The sequence below is a fragment of the Cyrtonyx montezumae genome, unplaced genomic scaffold, assembly GCF_038088225.1.
Source record: "Cyrtonyx montezumae isolate F1298 unplaced genomic scaffold, pur_monq_1.0 scaffold_31, whole genome shotgun sequence".
Classification (NCBI taxonomy): domain Eukaryota; kingdom Metazoa; phylum Chordata; class Aves; order Galliformes; family Odontophoridae; genus Cyrtonyx; species Cyrtonyx montezumae.
Window position 1 is genome coordinate 1,212,598 of NW_027072036.1, and position 22,218 is coordinate 1,234,815.

Below are 22,218 nucleotides of genomic sequence, written 5' to 3' on the forward strand. Positions count from 1 at the left end.
GCAGATGGTGTTTATGAACAATATCAAAACTGTGGTTTGAGACAGGCTAGATTTCATAAAATCACTGATTGTATTTCTTTTTTGCATTGCAATTACCTAATCTCTTTTTTTCTTGCGGCTCTTGGAGAGAAACAAATGAACAACGTCTAGCAATGCTTGCACTGAGACAATACTTTTAAACAGTAATCTAAATGGAATATGAATTAATAATACGCCTGATCCCTGTTGAAGTTCCATTTAAGTTATGTGTTTGAGCCATGGCAGTAGATTTCACCCAGCAAACGGATCATCCCAGTCTGAAAATTCCCTTCAGATTTTGTACACATATTCTGCCCAGTAGCAGTCATCCAGCCTGCTTAGTGCGTGAGTTTCTCTACCTCTGTTATCTCCACCCTCTGCTCCCCTGGGTGCTTGTGCTCAGTGCTGAGCAAGGTGTTGGGTGCACCTCAAGAAATGGAGCGTTAGCATCATTTATGTCTCTCCCATCACTGTTACGTACCATGGGATGTACCCCAAGGAGTGTTTACATCTTCACAGTGCCTTGCTGGGAGTGCTGGAAGGGTTTATCTGGATTGATGGGTGCGAAACTGAGCCCTGCCTATGAGTACTAGTAGTGCTTTATGGAAGTAATTTGAATAAAAGATTAGAGAAAAAATGAAAAAATGGTGCTAAAGTGCAGCCTCACCCAGTGAATTAACTACATTGCTGTTTCTAGCCTGTGCAACAAACCTGATTCTTCTGCCTACCCCAAATCTCACACATCCACCTAAGCACCAGTGAGACATTTTAACACATTTTAGCTTGGTTTCTTACGGAGGCTTTGGCAGTCATGCTGTCTATCAGTCTCTTCCTCATGTCTTTTGCACCTGTTGGCCAATTTCAACTGTATTTGGCAGAGAGAGTCTCAAAGAGTATCAGTTCTTGCAAGTCCTGCGAGAACTGGCATCATCACTCTGTCACTCTATCCTTCATTCCATACACTCAGATAGTGTCCCCTAGAATCATAAAATTCTTAAGGTTGGAGAGGACCACAAAGATCGTCCAGTCAAACAGTCAAAGTCTTAGTCCAACCCTTAAAGACAAACCCTTAGTCTCTGAGCCATCCTAAAGGGTCTGCTGAGTTATTTTGTCTGAGTTTTGAGTTGTTTTGTTGGAGTTATTTGAGGGACGTGGTTTAGTGGGCATGGTGAGGATAGTTCGATGGTTGGACGAGGTGATACTAGTGGTCTTTTCCAACCTTAATAACTGCATGATTCTTTGATTTTAGTCCATGGCTTTGGGCATCATCTGTCGTAGTGATCCTTTGGGATAGGTAGTGTGGTGTTGGAATGTTGCATGCTAAAGGCAGTTCTCATTCCTTCACAACTGAAACCAACACTGACAGAGAATGAAATGGATTTCTAAGGAGGGAGGGATACAGATATTTAAGGCTCAAGCCTTCATATCTGCTTCTGCAAATGGATTAGGTGTTTTTGCATTTGAACTTAGGTTTTGAGTCATCTGAGGAAGGCTGAATGGTGGTTCTCTCTCAGATCCTTTACCCAACTAGGTGATGGGTGTGGGATGTGTGGAAGCATGCATGCAAATGTTAAAGAAAGTAGAGCTGATCAGGGTGTGCTGGGTGCTCTCACTGTGCTGAAAGAGGGCTCAAAGAGTTTCATGTGACTTTCAGGTCCCAAATTGCTTTGCAGTTTTGGCTCGTTGCTTTTGGTCTTGTGTAGAGGAAGTGATTGCCTTCTGCCTCCCATCAGTGTGTGGGCAAGCTGTGTGAGTTTTCCCATCTTTCCCTTTCTGTTAGGCTGTGATTTTCTGAATCAGTGAATACAACGTGGTTATATACAGACACAAGCTTGCAAAAGCCAAGCAAACGAGGGCATGGGGGTTGTGGAAGTAGCCCAATGTGGACACTGGCTTTGACTGGTCTGTCCTTGTGGAATGCACTGGAGAAGGAGCCTGAGTCATCCCAGCAGGCCGGTATATGTCTGTACTGCCCAGGGGCGGGCTATCCCCACCCTGCAGAGGTTTTCATCTTCTCTGGGCACTTACAGCACTTTCTAGCCCTCAAATGTCATTGTGTATTAGTGGGCTTCTCAGGCTCAAATGAGTGGAGAGAGTTGCAACGCCAGTGCGTTGCTTCTGAGCTGAGCCTGCTGCAGGGATCAGGAAACTGAAAGGCTTTGCATACCTTGCCTGTGCCCCAAAGTGAGTTTTAAAGAGATCTTTGTCCCTGTGGTTTGCTGGAGGGACCGACCAACCTGCAGGGTACAACGTTCCCTGCAGCTGGCTGTCTGCAGATCTGATTCCTGCCCTCCTGGCTGACGACTTGCTCTCCACCTTTTGCTCTTTGTCTGTAGCCCTCTCCACCCCCGCTTGCAGGAAGGGTTTTGGCAGCAGCTCTGCATCCCAAGGGTGCTCCTGGTTCACCCGGGTGCAGCACGCACTGTGCATAGGAGCTCCCACCAGCTGCAAAAGCCAGGAGCTATTTCCTTTCCAGTCCCACTGGAATTAATACACAGTCAGTCTTGTCCTGGCTTTGACAACTCTCTTTTTTCATAGCCTGGTGGTTCCTCTCCTCCCCTCCCATCATCTTCCTGTAACAGCGGGATTACAGAGGCTCTCCTCTCCTCCCTACCTCCGCCCCAGCCATCTCCAGCCTCCTTGCTCTGCTTTCAGTCCTCTTCCCAGCAGCAAGCTTATTTTCCTAGTGATTTTCAGGCTGATCTGTCTGATTTCTTTTATTTATTTTTTGTAATCCTCCAAAAACCAGAGGCGCAGTGATTCCACACTGGTGATGAGTCGCCACTTCTTGAGAAAAACACTGACCCAACAATTCTCATCTCTTTAAGTGTTCTGCAAAACTGAGGCTCTTTTGGTACCCTCAGAGCTGTTGTTCATTTACCTTTTGAAGGAGTGTCTCATGAGAAGATGCTGAATAATTATTTAAAGGAAATCAGGCCAAGATTTGCTGGGGTTTGGTTATAGCCAATTGTACGTGGTTTGAGTTCAATCAAGTCACTCGTCTGCTTTGTGTTTCCTTTTCCCTACTTGCAAAATGGGCACAGGGTCACTGCCCTTGTTAGGAACTGATGAGCAATATCGGGAATATTTTAGAGCCCATAGAGGAGATGGATGGCACACACGCATGCAGATGCTGTTAGCATGGGTTGGCCTCATCCAGCTGTGTGGATCCTAACAGCTGCTCTTAGCAGAGAGAGTTTTGCCATTTGCTTTTTCTCTGAGACAAACATATGTAGGTTTATTCAAGCTTGTAATCTTTTTATTACTGAAGTGGCTCAGGGCCTTTCTACTGTTGCTGAGATCAGATGTCCTTCTGGGAAGAGAATGTGAGGGTACCACTGTGTGGCAGTGGAATGGAGGACTCAGTTGCATCCCTCCACCTCTGTTTTATTGAAACAAAGAGCAGAGCATTGGGACGGGGTTAATTATAGACACAGGATATAGCAAATAAGTGCAGCTGTATGACAGAAAGAAATATGCTGGCATTACTTTAGCACTGCTATACTTTAATTAATAATTAGGTTTTCTGCCTGCAGATGAGAGTGTCTCAAAAGTGCCAACAGAGAGTTTCAGCTGTTGGTGAAGCAAGGAGACAAACCAAGGCTTGAGGAACTAATTAAGAGGATTCTTCAACAGCCCTAGACTTATCTACTTATTCCTTTGGCTTGAAACCTGTGCAAGCGACCTGTCCCTGAAGTCCCAGATTGAGTTCTCATCTGCAAGAGGAACATGGTTCCATGGAGGATTACCCAAGGGGCTGGGACTTGCAGAAAAGCCTTTGGCTAGGAAAGGATAGAGCAAACAGCCCAGGCTGCAGTCAGCTGAGGCAAAAGCTGTGGCCAAGGATATCTAAAGAGCTAATGGAAATTTTTGCTCATAATCAAACCCGCGGGTCACAGAAAGACCACTATTGCTCAGTTGTCCTCAAGTGTGGTCTTGACTTGTTGGGTCCATGGAAGGAAGGCTAGAGCAAGGGGAACCAAAGGGACTTTCTCAGATGTTGTTTCAGAAGCTCTGGTTTTCCCAGGGCAGCAAAATTTCTCTCTTGAAATTCAAAACTTGTTGACCTCAGCTCCTTGATGCATACCTCAGATCCTTGATGTTATACAGATTGAATGTCAACGATACCAGCTTTGCAAAGATGTCTTAAAATGTTCCTCCTTCCCCAGTATGAGTACTGAATTCAGAGCAGCCACGTGCATGCTGCCAGAAATTGTCCGTGTGTGTATCATTTTTAAAATAAAAACATATACATCGTATTTAGGATCGGATTGCTCATGTTGGTGAACCATTGCTTGAGATACATAAGCAGACACACGTAGCACAGAATAAAAAACGAGATGTGCTATCCATGTATGCATTTATGTGCATGTATTCATAGCCCTCTTTACAGAGATCGTAATGGAAGACCATTACACAAGCAATCATTCAGAATATATTGATGTCTGCACAGTGAGCTTTTAAAAATAAAATAAAAAAAAATCCTGCAAAAATATGTCTCAAAGGCATTTTCACTGCTGATACACTCCCTCTCCTAACGCCTGTGGGCTAAACGTAAGGTCATAAAACTCCAGCCAGAAGAATGTCTTTTGCTGAGCAAATCTGCAGCACGTGAGCTGCCTGAGAAGCACAGCACGTGTTCAGCCATACGGAGGCACTGGGTGAGTTGCACAAGTGTGCGGTGCTGGGGCGATGCCTGCAGGCATATGAAAACTTGATTTCCTCAAGCTGAAGGAGTGACACTTCTGTTGCAGTTAAAGTTACACAAGATATTCTATTCTGATAGGACTTTTTTTTTTTTTTTTTTTTTGCTTTTTTGTCATTTGAGAAGTTCTAGCAAAAAGCAGCACATGGAAATCAAGAGTGTTTGATGTGGATTTGGACTGAGGCACACAGGGCAGTGTAAAATCTAATGGCTACTTCAGGGTGATGTCTCAGCACTCAGCCACATTTAACCCTGCTCACTAAGAAAATATCCAAGCATTGAGGTCTGAATCCTGCTTGTGCTTGCACCTCTGCTAAGCGTTATGGCACAACTAGAATTAGCTATTGCGCTTTTTATTTTCCCTTTTACTTCATTGGTTCAAGATCAGTTTTTTAAGTAAGTTTTTCCACTAACTCCTCGTTCCCAAGCTGTTGCAGCCTTGGAAGTGTGACCACATGCAGCTCTAGCTGTCATGGCTCTGGCTGCTGATGATAATAATTGCAATATTTGATCCTTGTGAAACTTGGGTCGTTATCTATTCCCATAGTGTTTCCTTTGGCACGTACTCTCAGGAAAATACTTTCTGGCACTGATTTCTATTAGATCGTGGAATAATTTTCCAAAGGAAGTGGCGGAAAGCCAATTGTTGATCCAATTAAAACAATGGTTAGAGATTAACCCCTTAGCAGTTGCAAACCACATATGAGGTTCATTAAGCCCTGAAGAACAATGTATTGGAAGATGTAAAGGTTAAAGCAATCTTAAGCTAAGGGAATCCTTTCTTTAGTTATTCTTAGGGAATTATGACTGTTTTCCTGATGCTCAGTTGTTTTGCTATGAGTGGCAAAAAGTCTTGTAAATGCAGAAAGTGCTTTTGCTGCCCTCCTGTTACATAAGGGACAGCCTAACTTTGCATGGAAAGGGTGCTTAATAGAGATCTATTGCTATATATACATTGTTTTTAAAAAAGGAGCTGTCTTTGTGACAATGGGGCTAAGTCTAAGGCCTGATTAGATGGTTTTTGTCTCTTCCCCCCCCCACCCCCCCATTATAGGCAGGCTCTGATTACTGGGAGCGATATCTCACCGTGAATGAATGGCATAGAAGGAGCTGCAAAGACAAAGAGCTGGCTTTGTCTGCTGATGAATTAAGATAGCATGTGGGTGGCTGGGTGGCTGGTGAATAGCACAGACTTCCTTCATCCTCCTGTCACTGAGCTTTTCTTGTGTTTTCATTAAAAAAAAAAAAGGGCTTAATCCCATGAACAATGAATTGAGAGCAAATTAGGGGGCTTAGGGAGAAAATAATGCCACATCAATATCTTAATGGTGACTAAGGCGCTGTCAAAACTCTTGAAGGAAGCAGGATCTTGGCCTTATGTTACTTTAATACATGCAGAGAGAAAGATGCTGCTATTATGATCATCATGCATTTTTGCTCTAGCTTCTCTCTGTCATTCCTACAAACATACACGCACACACACACACACAAAAACAATTCAGACTTGTGGGTTTCCTCCAGGAAATGATAAAATTTGTGTTGGATTAGCACTTCGCACCAATCCGCCCATGGCTCACTGTGCCTGAGATCCCTCCCTGGGTGTTTCCAGGTGGTCTCTGTCCAGAGCCAAGTTTTTGCCATGTACCGGTGGCATTTCTTCACCTCTCTGCTCTGTCATTGCAAATAGGGTCGCAGCCTCCTGGAGTAGCAGGGGACAGGTCCAGCACTATCAAGAAGGGCTGGGGAATGGAGACAGGGTTTGGGGCAAAAGGTGCTCAAACCAAAGCAGATCAGCTCATTCCTTCAAGGTACAAAGTATTTACAACATGGTGAAAGCAGTTATAGCTCATCTGTACCCTTGCTTAGCTTGCAAACAGCCCACCTCCACCCAATCTCCTTGCTTTTGTCATCGGCTGGGATGAGTTGTCATCATCCTTCTTCTAGGATGGGTGGCCTTTCTCCATTGATTTTGTTTCCACTTTTTGAGAAGATTTATCCGTTGTTATCCTTACTTGTTTGAGGCCAAATGCTGTCCGCCTTCTCTGTTATTTTTTAATCTTCTCTGCTTGGTGCTCTAACAACCCCACCATTGTGTCACTCAACATGTGAGGATGCATTCAGACAGGCACAGAGCCCACGTGAAGGAGATGATGTGGGCATGCCATGTGTAATCTTCATAAAAGACATTACAAGTGTTTTCCCATATTATTTCTTCTCTATCCAGGGCTAAAATTCCTTATTATTAGTCCAGAAAAAGGACATCTTATTCTGTGAGGAGACCTGTGAGACGTGATGTCACAACTTGGCCTGAAACTGGGCTAACCAGACTCATATTTTCTGTTTTTCTCAGTATTTCCCAACAGCTGCTTTTATTTGGCCTTAGGTTCTGCACAACAAATCCCAAATCTGGATTTTTAGCTCATTGGTCTCTTGGTTACTTCAAGAGTTGGTTGGTGATGTGAGGCTTCACACACTGATGCTCGTTTGCCCTTGCACTGTCATTGGCTGAAAATTGCTCAAGTGCAAAGTGTACGTGTGACTGTGAGAGACCTGGTTGGTGGACATGGTGGGGTTGGATTGGGGTTGGGCTGGATCTTAGTGGTTTATTCCGACATTAATCGTAGAACCATAGAATCACCAAGGTTGGAAAAGACCTCCAAGATCATCAAGTCCAACCATCCACCTACCACCAATATTTCCACACTAAACCATGACCTTTAGTACCACATCTAAATGTTTCTTGAACGCCACCAGGAATGATGACTCGACCACCTCCCTGAGCAGCCCTTTCTGACTGACTGCTCTTTCAGAGAATTAATTTTTCCTAATATCTAATGTGACCTTGCCCTGAAACAACTTGAGGCCATTCCCTCTCATCCTGTCACTAATGACATGGGAGAAGAGGCGGAGCCCTACCTCGCCACAACCTCCTTCCAGGGTGTTGTAGAGAGCAGTAAGGTTTCCCCTGAGCCTCCTCTTCTCCAGATGGACTCCTCCCATTCCCTCAGCTGTTCCCCATAGAACTGTGCTCCAGACCCCTCACAGCTCCATTTGCTTATGTCATCATGTATTTATGTATCATATATAATAATACATAATGATTCTATGATTCTGTGAAACAGTCCAAGCAGATGGATCCCTCCTATACTCTGTACACTAATATGCACTAATAAGCAAACATGACCTGTGGGTGATCTTTCCACAGGCACAGGCAAGACAGAGGTGAGCAGTCTGGTATCTAACTGTGGGTGCTACATCCCGAAGCAGATATCACTGCAAAGCCAGCAGAGCTCATCAGACATGGTACTCATGCTGGAAGTGATGCTGGAATTTTTGTGGAGGAGAACATGGAATAATTTAAAACTGACTTATAACTCAACAAAACCTGGTATTTTGTCTGTGTCTTGCTTGTGTCCTTTGAACTGAAGTGTGCAATCTGGGCTCCACTGAAGCACCCTGAGCCCCATCTCCCATGGCTTTGCTCTGGTCCTTTCTTGCAGCAGCTTCTAAGATTTCTTCTATAGATTCTGTTTTCTATGGAATAAAAAGCAGTACTGTATGACTTCCACCTTCTTCCTTGCCATGGAAATAGCCTGTGGCCTTCCTGCTGCAGAACAAGGGAGAATTAGAAGAGAGAGAAGAAAAAAGGAAAATGCTTTGCTCTATTGGGATGTCAGCTTCTGACCTGGTCTTTGCTCTAAAACAAATGCAGGGAATTTAGCCAAAAATAACAAGCTTGAAAGTGAGAAACCAACCTGAATGCTTATTTTAAGCTTCCTCTATTGACCATGTGCTTTGTAGCAATATAACTAATGGCTAATGCTTATCTAAATCTCTCTGTGGGGTCTGTTTTTAGCATACCTTAACCAAGCAGACTGAAAAAAAAAAGAAAACAAATCCAAAAAACATTGCTATGAATATCGTGTTCCCAGTCAGACTGCACTGAGTAATACGTTGTTGTAGATGGCTGTTATCTCAGATATCATCTGGTACAGAAGATAATGTGCTCAGAAAAAACATTGGTGGGGCTCAGGAGTGTTACGTACAGTAAGAGAAATGCATTAGTCTGAACTCTGAGGGTGGAAATGAAACCTACCAAACTCTCAGATATACACCAAAATCTCAGGTCCCCAGGACACCCCTCAGAACCACTGAGGCAGCTTTCTGTCCTGTGTGCAGAGTGATGAGGCCTTCCAGGAACCTTTCACATTCCTTGGGCTCTCATCTCCCTGTGCCCATTCATTACGTCGGTCATACACAAGGCATGGCAATGACCTTCCCACGTCTAGAGCTAAAAGGAAGGAATTGAAATCAGGAATGGAAGTTTGGGCCTTGGCCATGGCAGGAACTTAATTGATGTCTGAAACATCAGTTATTTGACCCGTGTTGGATGTGGACCCGGACTGAAAACACCCAGTTCATCTCCAGCAAAAGCAGCTTCTGATGTTTTGTTAGTCTTGATATTTGTAAAGCAAAGTGGAAATCAAGAAAGCTACATTTTTCATAACTCTTTCGGTTCTTTTCTAACCGAACCTGAGCTTTGCTTTATTTTTGTTTGTGCTCTCAGTTGAAAATCAGTTTTCTCCTCTGGCCTAGTTGAAACCACAAGCTAAATGAAAGATTTAGAAATGGTCTCTAATGCAGAATGAAAGAAGGAAAAAAGTGCAGCTTAATTTTCATATCTCAGGGGGAATATGCAGTTAGAACGTCTTTTTTTTCCTCACAAACATTGCAAATTTGCTCTCTGTCCATCAGCAAAGGGATTTGATTCCCCTATCGCAGAGCACTCATTATTTGAGCTGTGGCAAGATGCATCTCTTGTGCCTCCTTATTTCCACCACCCCATAGGAAGCCACGCTGTCCTCCTTCCCCCATAGGACAGCATCCCAAAACAGGCTGGCACCAAGCTGTGCGCGGGTACTTTGAAAGGGAGGTGGGAATGCGAAGCATTTTGTGGAATTGCACTCAGTTAATGCAGCCGTGAAGCCTGGGGCTTGCTGCCAAGGAATTTTGGGGTAGTTTGAATTGATTCCCACTGTGCCACTGAGAACGCTTGGCCTTGCTGACAAAGCTTGATCCTTGGCTGCAGCAAACCTCTGCAAATGGGTAAGGCAGGGTGAGCTGCAGCCGCTTTCATGTGCTTCCAGGTGCAGCAGCTCCATGAGCGGGGCAGGCTTGCTGGTGGCTTGGACTTCTTCATCTGGTAAAATCGTGCCCCGTTTCTCTCTGGGGTGAAATGGAGTTTGAGCACTGCAAGTGCAAGGAAAAACATTTGTGGGGGCAGTGAGCATGAATCCTCCAGCGTGCTGCTCCTGCATGATGAAAGGAATGTCAGGCGACAAGCGAGCACATGGGAGCTGGTGCACTGTTGGCTAGACAACTGGTGCTGATTCATTAGACTCTAATTACAAGTTATTTTTACCCACCCTCCTATCTCCTCAAAGGGCTGCTTGGAAGGCAGTGCTGAAACTCTTCCTTCATCCTGACTTTGAGAACAGTCAGATGGAAGCCTGTCTGTCCTCTCTGTGTTGCACTTGCAAAGGAGTGCAAGGTCCCTGCAGACTGTTGGACATTATCAGTGCAAACTGTAGGCTGCACCCAGGACCTCAGCTCTCAGGTTTTCCTTTCAGTCCTCTTCATGTGATGCCCTCAAAGATAAAGGAAGTGATTTATGAGCTGCCTCTCCTTCCCTTTTACTTTATGATCTGCCATCATGCAGCAGGTATAATTAAGAGGGGGTCGGTGTCTGGGGGGACACATTGCTGTCCTGTTTGTAGCACTGGCACTGCGATCAAGCAGAAGCATTTAAATCCCTCATTAGTGCCCTTACTCTCAAGGGCCAGGCTGCTTTCTGAAGAAGACTGTTGTATTTTTGTCTGTTCACAGTTTAATACTTTTTCACTAACTACTGTCTCTAGTGATAAATTGGACTCATAAAAAAAACCTGATGTTCTTGGGCAAAGCCTTGTCTCTGAGGGTGGAGCAGAGTCTTGGCAACCCTGAGATGTCCATGACAGCTGGAAATGACCCATACTCCTTTTCCTCGAGGCAGCTCTTCCTCTTATCCTTTTACACCTGACATGTCCGAAGGCATAGCAACACACCAAAGAGGGGAGCTCATCCATAGCAGAACAAATGTTGGTAAGGGAGGTGGCTGAACACTGGATTTCCAAACATTATGTTTTATTTCAGCATGTCCTTATCCTCCATAGGGAAGGGCCTGAGAACTGTGGATCTCAGCATCCTACAGTCACGGGATATCCCAAGTAGGAAAGGAATCACAGGGGGCATTGAGCCCAACTCCTCTGAGGTGTTGATGCCAAAAGTATGTTCAGTATGCCACGGGGAGATGCTGATTTACCAATGAACCCTGTCTAGAAGGGACTTACCCCATTTTTTATTTCTAAATTCTCTTTCTAGAGGAATGGAATAGAAGTGGTGGAAAGTGTGCATGGAAGGGCTTGGTGCATAGGGCAGAGAGGAGAGCACAGCAAGCACTGAGAATAAGCATGGAGTTCATGTGAAACTGAGAACAAACCTCCTAACCCCATTAAGTGGTTCTGCAGAGAAAGCACGGTGTGGGCTTTTTATTACCTTCTGGAAGAGCACAGCCAGACATTTGGCAAGAGGCTCCAGAAAATCACCGGGTAAATGCAAACTGCAGGTACTGTGTTAAAAGCCCTCAGTTCTCTGCTTCTCCCAAGTTTCAGGAAAGGTCTTTTAGTACATAAAAAAAAAAATTAAAAAAAATCACTAATGATTCTGTCCTCTGCACAAGTAAATGGGGCTCCCTAGTGTGGCTTCTGCGAGCTTGTGGTGCAGGGAACGTGTCATTTTCTGCTCTTTTGATGCAGTCTATAACTTTTGGTGTGCTGAAGGTTACAAAGGAGAAGGAGACCAAGAGCCCTCTCCTGGCACAGACTGAAAGGACAGCTGGCAAACCACGGCCTGGCAGCCTCTAAGTGAAGGTGGACGTTGGAGTTGGACTGAATGGCAAGCCTGGCTAGAAATATACATCACTTAGCATTTTCCCATGGCCTCAGGATGTCTTATAGGATGTGGTTCCAAAGCATGGGGGCAGGTTCAGGGCTATGCAGGTGGGACTGAGCACTGGCAGTGCTTCTCAGAGTGCTTTTCACAAAGCTCAGCAACATCTCAGTGCTGGGATCTTGCATCTTCCATGGCAACGTTCTACATGCTGAGTGCTTTTCAAGCCATTCATGTCTCTCTTGCTCTGGAAGCCCCTTGCTCCTGTGGGCTTGTCCCAGGGATGCTGCATGGTTGTGTTGCTCCGACCCATGAATTTAAGCTGGAGATGTTCCTAATCTGATGAGTATATGCTGTCACGTGTGCTACAAGTGCTATCTGAAGCTGAGACAGTCACATGACTGCTTTAATTCATGTTTGTGTAGGTTTGGGTGTCCCTTATAGATCCATTTCACCCACTCTATCTGTAAACCCTGAGTTAAGGTGTGACCCGTGGATACATGCTCTGCTCTTCCTCACAGCCTGTGTTATAACTCACTGAGAAAGCAAAGACCATAAAGGTGTTCCCAAACAAAATCTTCCCATTTAGAAAACAACCTAAGGGCTTTTGCTTGCTCAGTGCTGGGAAAGTCATCAGCTGTGCTGAAGGTCCAGTCCCTCCCCATCCTGCACCAAGGGGAGGCTGGAAGAAAGGAGAAGAGCTTGTGTTGTCTGCACAGAGCTGTGGCCTCGGCGGCCTTCTAGAGGGGAAAACCTGAGCCCTGGGTATCCCTTGCTCACATCCCCAGCCCTGTGGGTGCAGGTGCCAGCTGCCTCCATCCCCCCTCCCCTGCAGCACAGCAGTCTGCAGGCACAGAGGTCCTGGAAAATGTGAGGTAGCGGCAAGGAAAATGAATGTGTTGTCAAAATAAATAAACAAACAAGGAGGGATGCTGTCCTGACGGCTGGGATGGGGCCAGAGCCGCCCCAGCAAGGACTGCAGCCACATAGTTTGGGGCTGATGTGCAGCATGGGTTATGGGTTCCTGCTGGCACACAGAGTGAGCATTGGGTTACATTTGTCATCCAAATCTGGGGAAGGCCATGCACATTACAGACGTCTGTGTTACATTATTATCCCTCCAGATCCTATAGGCATTCTTCAGTGCTCCTTTGGGGCATCATCTGTGCTGCTAGTTCCCATAACAACTTGTGAATTTATCATTCCAAAGAGGAGGGGAAAAAAAAAGAAAATCAGCCCAAATTCTCTTGTCTTTTGTCAGCTACTGAAGCATTCGGATCCCTGGCAGCCTGCCGCTCCTTTTCTCCTCCTCTTTTCCTTGTTTTTCATGAAAAGAAATCCAGGCATACACTTAGAAGGGTCATTGGAATTATTTATAAAGTAAAGAGAGTCTTACCTATACAGCATTATAGATGCTGGGCCTTGGTAAACATTTAAAATTGAAACAGCGGTAGATTAAAAGATTTTTATGTATCAGGTGCTGGTTTAGCTGATGTATGAGTCTCTTTAGCATCCCTCTGACAGGTCTATTTAGAGCTTCCTTTGCGTCTGGCCTTCCTCAGGCAATGACACTCATTACTCTCTGCTTGTCAGTCACAAGGAGTTATAATGGAGCTTAAATGGGTCTCCTGACACAGTGCCCTTGTAAAGGAGTGACAAATGCCAGTGCTCCTACCTGGCAGTTCACAGGATGGGTGGGCAGAGGGGACCCCCAGGACCTGCTTGGAGCAGAGGAGTTTCCCCAGAGCTAAGGGTCATGGGAAGGAATTGGACATTTCTGAGACATTTTTGGGAATCCTAATCTAGTGGCTAGTGTCCCTACCCATGACAGAGGTTTGGACTGGATCATCTTTATGGTTCCTTGCATCCTAAACCATTGTGCCGTTCTGTGCAGGAAGACTGAACACAAGGAGAATCCCCACTGTGATGAACTACTGTTTTGATCAATGGCAGTTTTCGGCTTCTGTTGTTTTTTGCCCTCATAAAGGTTACTTTGCCCGGGCATTTGTCAGGCTGTCGTGTCAGGACCCAGATTTGTGCTGAATTAAAGCTTCCCCAGGTCTGACTGTGACACCTTCCATAGGTGAAGCATAGGAAGTTCTGCACAGATGTGTGTAAGAACTTCACAGTGCAGGTAATGGAGCACTGGCGCAGGCTGCCCAGAGAGGTTGTGGAGTCTCCTTCTCTGGAGACATTCAAGACCCACCTGGATGCCTACCTGTGCAACCTGGTCTAGGGAGCTGCTTTGGCAGGAGGGTTGGACTAGATGATCTCTTGAGGTCCCTTCCAACACGTACAATTCCATGATTCTGTGATTCCTAGGGCCCAGTAGTAAAAAAAATGGGTTCCAGAGCTCTGTTCCGCCAACTCCTTTAGTTTCTTGTTTAGGTGTTAAAGAAGAAAACTGGAGGAAATTCAATGGATGGGCTTTGCAGATGGGTATCTGCACCACTCATATCACAAGATCAAGACAAAGCATGCTTTACCTGAAGCTCCTCCTTGCCAAGGGTTTCCTTCCATGTCATAGAGCTGCTTCCCAAGCTCCCATGTCCCTTCTGGATCATAGCATCCCTGGGCTCAGATCCCAGCCCGTCTGCCCTTCAGAATGGTCGTATCTGACTACACCCCCACTTGATGCTACATTTCTCTTTGTTTCAAGAAATAATGCATGAAAATGCAGTGAAAACCACAAGTGTAGACATGCAGATGTTTAGTAACATCAGGTGTGACTTCGAAGCTATAGATAGACAAATTCTGCAAGTGTTGACAGCCAAGTAACAGGACTTATGTCATGCGCTTAGTCACATCTAGTGTCTGCACATGTGCAGCTGGGCTGCTACTAAATATGGAGGTTACAGACAAAACCTGAGCTCTGGGCAGTTGATGGTTTTACTGAATTAGTGCCCATACTGGATTTTCATCAAACTGTAGAATTATTAAGCTTTGAAAAGACCTCTAAGAGCACTAAGTTCAACCTCAACCCATCCCCACCGTGCCCACTGACCATGTCCCTCCGTGGAACACCTAGTGGCAGTGACTCCTGGGCAACCTGTGCCAATGCATCGCATCTCTTTTGGAGAATAAATTGTTCCTAAGAAGGCCGTAAATTTTAGTGCAATGGTCAGTGTGTGTAACTGAAGAGTTAAAAAACCTACTGGGAAAAGAGTTAAAAACCCACTGGGAAAAAGCATGTAAGCTCCCAGCTGTCGGTCATTAGTGCTCCTCTCCCCTGAGCAGGCCCTGGGTTTTAAGGACAATGAACTGTGGTTTAGGAGAGGAACTATTCCCATTTGAATTGGATTATCTGACAATTTAAGTGCAATTGCATGAAAACAACATTAAAAGAACATTAAGATACTCTAGATAATAGGTCAGCCTTGTCTGGTAGAACATAGCACTAGCTTTGGTTTCTTGGCTTGCTCCACTCTGTTCACTGGGTATCCAGGAACAGAGCAAGGCAGAAGTGCTGTAACACGTGCTCAAAAAAGAGAAAAAAAGGAGGGGGGAAAGAAAAAGGGGAAAAAATAGTACAAAAGATACCTCCTCATCTGGCTAAAACCCTGTTCAAAATGCACAATGGAACAAATTAAGCTCGTAGAGCCAGCTGTAATTTTGGCATTTCTCAGCTTTGCAAATAAACATTCTTTAATTAAAGCTCGTCTCTCACTTCCAATGATTTTTAGAAAAAGCAATGAACAGAGCTGAGAGAGATGTACCCGCCTCAGAAACTTGTCTTTCAGGGAGCACAGGAGGACATCATTCAGTGGGAAATATTAGTGGACAGTAAGACAGGGTGATCTTAGAGGTCTTTTCCAACCTTGGTGATTCTATGATTGTATAGGGGATGGCAGGTGAAATTTACTTATTAGCTTAAGCAACTCCTTCCAAGCACAGTGGCAAAAAAATAAAAGACCTTATGGAGAATGGTCCAGCAGGGCAGGTGGCACAGCCTGTATGTATCTGGCTGGGGAAGATTTGTCAGATTAGATCAGCCCTGGATTCTGTTCCCAGCTGCGCTAGGGCTGATCTTGCACAACATCTCTCCTATCTCATTTGTATGAGGGTTGAATTATACTTGTTGGGCTCTTCAGAGCAATAGGAGCTGTTGCTCAATTTTATAACCAATGGAAACCATGGCATTATTGTGGGTTGGTAGAAGGGACTGGAGGAGAAGCAAATGCTCCTGTCTCAAGTGTGTTTGGTAAGCTGGGCACTGGGTGGTCAGACCGGAGGTGTGAGTCCCCAGTGAGTGCAGATGACGGTTTTCAGGTGTGTGTAGTTTGGCAGAATAAAGGAAATTGTTACGAGAGCTGTAAAGATCTTCTTCCTGAATGCAGGACGTGTGCCATGACAAATTTCCAGTTGGAGGGGGGAGAGCTGGAGGGCTCTTTAGAGAAGTGGTTGGACAGCACCATTATTTTTACTCAGGGTAAGGCATTTTATTTCTCATTTGCTTTTTGACATTGCTGCTGAAATTATTATTCCAGTAGGACTGAGTTGATCCATACTAATTTAAGTGTCTAAAATAAAGTTATAGATGAGCTGTGTTTCCACGATTCCCAGTCATCGTTGCAGTGTTTATTCTGCGGTGGTGAAGCCATTACCAATAAGCAACTGCTATGCTTTGAAAACAATGAAATCATTTAGTGATGATACTGAAATAAAGGCAAGTTAAGAGGTGGTGTGGCTGAGTTCAGCACACTGAAAGTTTTGCATTTATTTGCTGCAAAGGGAACCTGTTCTTAAGAGCCTAACACAGTGCAGCCGCCGTTAAGGAGTCTCTCCACTCTCATTTGTTTGATTTATGCAACCAGTTCCCAGTGACCAGACTGGCTCCGATGGATTGCATCTCTGTAAAGCTGCCACAGCTGACTGTGATATTTTCCCGACTGTTTCTTCCATTTAAATCAACAACTTTAACCCCAGCTTTACCTCCTCGGCTCTAACTTAGTCTTGAGAATTGCCCTTGGGAAATTGCAATTTTGGGTTTTCAAAGGTTACCCACAGTATCATGTTGTTGGATTATATTCAGCGGGTGCATTTGGGGGCGGCGGGGAAGGAGCATGATCAGTGTCCGCATCCTCTGGAGCTTTGAGAAGAAGCTGTCCCTGGGAGTAGTTTGCTTTATGCAAAGCATTAGATGCTGCCTGGAAGCACTCAGCTCCCACGTCTGGATGTGAACTTGGCTCTTTCCCTTTTTTACGCGGCGTTTTCAGTGCTCTGTGTAACAAACCTGGGCCAGGGCCAGTATCTGTGACTTGGGATAGCATGAGCCAACCATCCCAGCCCCTGCTGCCTTCACGTGCTTTGTTTTCCCGAGGAATCGCGGAGCTCTCCGTTCTCCTGTTACCAACTGGCTGAGCTCAGAGGCTCTTCATGGCTCCCAGAGGTTGACTTTGGGGCTGTCATTAGCTCAAGATGTTATTGGCAGTGGGTCCTGGGAGCTGCCGCCAAGAAACATGTTTAGGCATTTGGATTGCTCTTGTAAATTTTAATTAATCACTTTGCTGCTGTATAAGGCAGCGCTGTAACACATACTTTATGCTCAAGGATTCAATTTCTTACAGCAACATTGCACCGCAGGTTAAAAAAGAAAGCAGTGGGGGTAACAAATGTCTGCATTCATGGTGGTTTTATTTGCAGGGAGGCTCTTGAAGTGCTGTCAGTGCCCAGCGTGGGCACAGGGCAGTGTGGGGATACTTTGCAGCAGTGGTGCTTCAGATGTGTAGAGTTGGGATTTTGGGGTGGCATGCCTGGGCATTCCTTATACACAGACGCTTATTTAAAAATTGATATATATATGTATTTTTTGCAAAGATGTCTGTCCAAAGCCCATGTGCCTTTTGAATGATGCTGAAATGCTGTTTTAGCCTGAGAAGCTGGTAGGAGGATTTGGGTGGTGGAGGGAATTCCTGCTGTGGATTTTGCAACAAAAAGGCTTTATGTTTCCAAGTCTGTTAAAGCAGGGCTTTGCATTGACAATGCATGTATCAAGTAAGTCACAAGTGAAAATACTCGGCGTTGCCATGGGTTGACTACAGCTGTATGGAGTAGTCTAGAGCCTGACAGTATAGCTGTAAAGTTCGTGGATGCTGAGAGGCTTGGGAGATTGTTGGGAGATGAGCAGTGCTGTGCCCTGATTGCACTGAAAATAGGAAAACAAAGCCCACATAGCAGAGCAGGAACATAAGCAACATAACGTCCTCAGGCTTGTTTGGTAGCATTGATGATAAAGATGATATTAGAAGGTGTTCCAGACACCTCTCTGTCTTTCTCCTCTCTGTCAGTGTGCTTGTGTGCTACTTAAGCTAAACTCTGCCTTGCATAACCTCCTCTGGATTGACTCTATCTCTGCCTGCATCGCTCACCCCGTGTGTGCTCCTGGACCAGCCCAGGGATTTGAGTTACGCTGCTGTGCAGAGGGCACTGTGGAACTACATCACCCTCAGACATTTGGCAAAAAAAACTGAGTAAGGAGAGGTGTGATCTGAAAGGGGATGGAGTTGTCATGTGAAAGGGGATAGAGCTGTCGTGTGTTAGGGGGTGGAGGTTTCATTTTGCTGTTTCCTTGTTCCCGATGCTCTGTTTTGTGGTACCAGGTGGTAGTCCAGGCCCCAGTAGGGCATGCTGAATATCATAATGTTTTTAACCCTCAAGAATAGTTTTATTGCAAGCCCTTCTACAAGAGGAATTGCAAGCATTGTGATTTCCTGAGTTACTGTCCTGCTCTTGTTTCTCTTCTTTCTTTGCCTCTGCTTGGGATTTTGATGGGGAGGCCAACAGAGTCTCAAGTGCCTTCCAGAGGTGCAGCAGTACAAGGTCTGACTGCTGTAGCATGATGAGGCTGTGAAATGTGTTTTTATTTTTTTCTTCTTAAAGCAAACCTCAGACTTTGCAGCCAGCCTCATTACTCACATGCTGTCCTTACGGGACCGTGTACCTCGCCTGCTCCCTGCCACGTCCCCGAGCCTGGCACTGCAGCCCGGAGATTGACATCTCCTTCTCCAGCTCTGATCTCATGTCTTGACCATCTGCTTCTTCTGGTGGTCTCCAGAGGGTCTGCCAATCAGCAGAGCAGGCTCTGAATGCACAGGCAAATGGGTTAGATTATTTTTGGACCTTCCTTGCAGCCATCTGTTTGGGAGGGAGCCATGAGCTTGTCTTACCCAGCTGGGTTAAGGTGCTGTGGCAGCCTGCGAGGGAGGAGGAAGCAAACAGGATAAAGAAAATTACCCTCTTCTTAAGGAGCTGAATCAGCTGCGAGACGGCCGCAAGCTCTCTGCCAGCAGCTGGCACGGGCTGTGGGACATCAGGATATTTCCCATCTCCGTCCCTTCGGGGCTGGCTGCTGTCTTTGGTGACACCAGGCGAGGCAGCAAGTTTGGTTCTGCTCCGGAGCTGACTCGTGTTGCCCGTGACAACCCGGGTCTGAGTCTGTTTTACATGCACACGCGTACACACATGCATATGTTGCTATAACAACCAGCCAGGACTTTTAAAAAATCTTGGACTCTGTTTTCCTGGTTGCAAAGCACCTAAGGTGTGCTGCAGTCCAGGAGGCAAACAGCTGCCTTCAGGCTGTGATTTTCTCCCTAAAAGGAAGTTCAGGTGTGCAATGCAAAATGTCCGGGTTGACTACCATGGAGTGTAAGGCCTTGCTAGGACAAGACAAGCTCTGGCTGCCCTTCTGGTGTTTGCCATAGCCCAGCCAGCTCTGACATGGCATGGCGTAAAGGCTGAAACGGGAGTGCTGCTCTTGGTGTCCCTGGAGCACCAGGTAGCAACAAAGCACAAATCACAGGTGATGAGGAGTTGGACTCACAGCCTTCAACCCAAAGTAATGCTGTAACCTGCACATCAACAGCCAGAGATTGCTAAGAGCAGGAGGGGTTGACCCATGTTAGTTACAAGAAGCCCTTCCCTATAGCTGTAGCCACTGGTTAAGATATTTATGATATTTATTCAGTGGCATTTGTCCCCTGTAGCAGTTTGAACGCTAATACTCTGTATTTTTCTTTGTTCTCTGAGTAATGAGGGTGCTCTCAGAAGTGTTTTCTTCCAGGGGAAGGAGGTGGACAGCAACCAGATGACACGTGTGTGCCAGCCTTTGCGTGCTTGTCTTCATCTTGCCTGTGTCTGAAAGCCAGACTTGCCTTAAAACAAGCCCAGAGGAGGGAAGGGAGTTCTGCTTCCCTCTTGCAGGCAGTGCTTTGTCTCCCAGTGATCCAAAAATGTGATCTTGTGATGACTTTTGTACAAACAGCGATGTCTAGGATACCCTAGAACTTCTTTTCCCATCCATATTCTGTGTTGAGGGGATGGAGGAAAAAAGGCTCTGATTATTGTCTGGGGGATTTCTAGATATGAAGTAGACCAGAAACCAGATGCAGTTGGGTTGCTGGAGGTATAGAATTCCCCAGCACACAAAAGTCTGGGCAGAATGGATCTGTGCAGCCTGGAAGCACGTGGTAAGTTGGATCCATCTCTCTGGAGCTGGATGCCTTCTGGAGGTTCTGCAGGGTGAGTGTGGATGTGGGAATGTGATGCACATGCTCCAGTCAAGTGGTTGGTTCATACCTCCTGATATTGACCATGGGTTTTGGTTTGCATGAAGGCTTCTTAATAATTTCAGTGGACTCTTGCTTTGTTCACCTGCAGTCAGCATCAGGAAGCCTTCCTGAAACAATTCATCCCACAGCTCTGAGGCCAAACTCTGCCTTCCCTGGAGCACTCTATGGCTGGGGACAGGCTGCTGAGCTGAAAGGAAGACTTTTAGCTGCAAAATTGTGCAAGCCAGCATGTGCTATTTCTGGAGCAGGCTGTAATGTATGCGTCTAGCCTGGCTCTCTTCAGCAACGGCCAAATGTTTTTTGAGCAGTAAAGAAGGTAAAATAGAGCAACACTGTGCCAGAGCCAGATTTTCCCCGCGTTCCCCAAGCAACGCCTGCAGGAGCCCGCACGTGCACTTGGGGACATGCAATTAAATGCTTTGGTCAACAGCAAATGGAGTGGGTGCCCTCAGGCACACCAGGCCTGCAAGCTCAGCACCAGCACAGAGCCCCACAGCCATGGGGCTCAGCCCCATTTTGAGGCAGTTCATGCCCAGTCTGTGTTTAAGGCTTTTCTTGTTGGAAGGTACAAAAATTAACAGCTCTCCCTGCAAGTCAATGGAAGGCAAAGTAAAGCAGAAGGGATAAGGAAGCAACCAGCAGGCTGAGCTGGCTGGTTAGCGTGCTGGAAGAAATTAGGGTGATGTTAGGTTGTTTCTTTGCCTGGTCTGCAAAGGTGAATCCACAATGGGCACACAAACCCCAAGGCTTTTGGATTTGGGGTGAGCAGATTTGGGGCTGAGCAGTGCCCCACGTGCTGAGCTCTGTGGGATGCTGTTGGACAGATGTCACTGTGGCACTGCTAGCAAGCCCTGAGGACAATGGAGCAGTGGCAGGGGACTGTCTGTGAGTAGTGTCACCCTCCTTCCCAGCCCAGTGGGCACTGATGCTCTGCTTGTCCTGTTGGGTGAAACCTTTGGTAAGAGCAGGTTTGAGAAAGTGATAGCTAAGCCCCTAAACAGAGCTTAGCAGAGAACTGGGATGTTTGTGTACAGCACGTGCTTCAGGAATTAATTGAGCTGTGCCCCTGTTGCCACATCCTGAAGGTAAAACCAACATTTACTTGCTGCCTCTATGAGTTGTTAAACCAATTTCATAGTACTTTTGGGTCCTTCATGCTTGCTGAATTCAAACAAATTTGTTTGTAAGAAAGCTGCAAGATTAAGGAATAAATGCTTTTATTTTTTTTCTTTCCTTTGTCTGGCATTATTAAGTAGGAAGGTTTTGCTTCACCAGTGCCTTCTGCTTTTTGTTCACAATACCAAGAAAATACTCTCACTGTTCTTATTCAGCTCTGTCCACAGTGTTTGTGTGTGTCTTTTGCAATGACATTGCACAGTTTTCTGTACCTTCATACAGGCTGTGCGTGTGCCAACACATTTTCAAGAGAAGGATGCAGATTTGAAATTATTTAATCTAATTGCTGGCAGCAGAAGGCATGGTGGGAAAGATGCTCTGAAGAACTGCTGGATGGGCTAACAGCATTAGGCCCATTAAATCCTCCGAGTATGAACTGTCAGTAGATATTTCCTCCTATGTAACGAGAAAAATGAATTTAATCAGACAATAGGAGTAAGTTACTCTTTAGGTCTGTAATAAGAGCTAAAGAAAAATAAGAGTCACTTGCTCTTTAGTTCTGTTTTAAGCTAATCCCAGCCTTTTGATTTTTTTTTTATTTCTTTTCCTGAGAATCTTCCCATAATCTGCGGTGATTTATGGATTTCTGTTCAGGCTTAGCCCTGCTGGCCCTGAGGTTAGGATGGAACAAGAGTTCCTGACCATGCCAAGAGCAGCTGGTCCTGTGGCATGGCCAGATTCCAGCTCTGAATGTTCAGGATGAGGTCTGGTTCCCATCTGGGGTCTTTGGTTTTAGAGGAGCTGGAAAGCCCGTGACCAGTG

At 45.7% G+C, this 22,218-nt stretch overlaps 1 protein-coding gene across 3 annotated transcripts in view; it reads left to right on the forward strand.

Moving 5' to 3' along the window:
- HIVEP3 (HIVEP zinc finger 3) overlaps positions 1 to 22,218 on the forward strand; it is a 213,788-nt gene that overhangs the window by 80,558 nt on the left and 111,012 nt on the right. The window lies entirely within an intron of this gene.